The 628-nt window shown below is 58.8% G+C and overlaps 1 pseudogene; it reads right to left on the reverse strand.

Annotated features, from left to right (window-relative positions):
• The window catches only part of LOC112456334, a 182-nt pseudogene extending 108 nt beyond the window's left edge, over positions 1-74 (reverse strand).
• Between the last annotated feature and the right edge of the window lie 554 nt (positions 75-628).

Below are 628 nucleotides of genomic sequence, written 5' to 3' on the forward strand. Positions count from 1 at the left end.
CAGTTCACAAGTTGACGCGCAATTAGCTGCGTTCTTCATCGACCCACGAGCCAAGTGATCCACCGTTCAGGGTAATCGTTTTTGCTTTGCGTTTTTTAACTTACTGTCCGTATGGCAGGAGCTGTTTGGGCTGGCCAATACGGCAGCGAAATGTGTGGTGCGCTCAATACGGAGGCTGGGCTTGGAGGTGGCCCCGCAGAAGACTCAGGCGACGGTCTTCTGGAATCGTCGAGCGCGGGGCCCTTCTCCTGAGCGACTCAGTCTCCGTGTGGAGGGAGTACGAGTCCCGACCACTCCTCACTTTAAATATTTGGGGGTTTGGCTGGACGAACGTAGGAGCTTTAGTGAGCACGTGAACCGCGTCGCCCCTAAGGCCAAGAGGATGGCCAATAGTTTGGCCAGGATCTTGCCAAACATCGGCGGGGCGAGCGGTCGCGTGCGTCGCCTCTATGTGGCGACCGTCCATTCGGTGCTGCTCTATGGAGCACCGATATGGTGGGAGAAGGTGGGTGGTAGCATCCACCTAAACGCCAAGATAGCGGCCGCGCAGCGGATAATCGCGCTTAGGGCCGCCAGGGCGTACAGGACGGTCTCCCACATGGGGGCGACAGCCCTCGCGGAAATCCCC

This window comes from Temnothorax curvispinosus, unplaced genomic scaffold (genome assembly GCF_003070985.1).
Source record: "Temnothorax curvispinosus isolate PA1 unplaced genomic scaffold, ASM307098v1 QBEX01006742.1, whole genome shotgun sequence".
In the NCBI taxonomy this organism is placed as follows: domain Eukaryota; kingdom Metazoa; phylum Arthropoda; class Insecta; order Hymenoptera; family Formicidae; genus Temnothorax; species Temnothorax curvispinosus.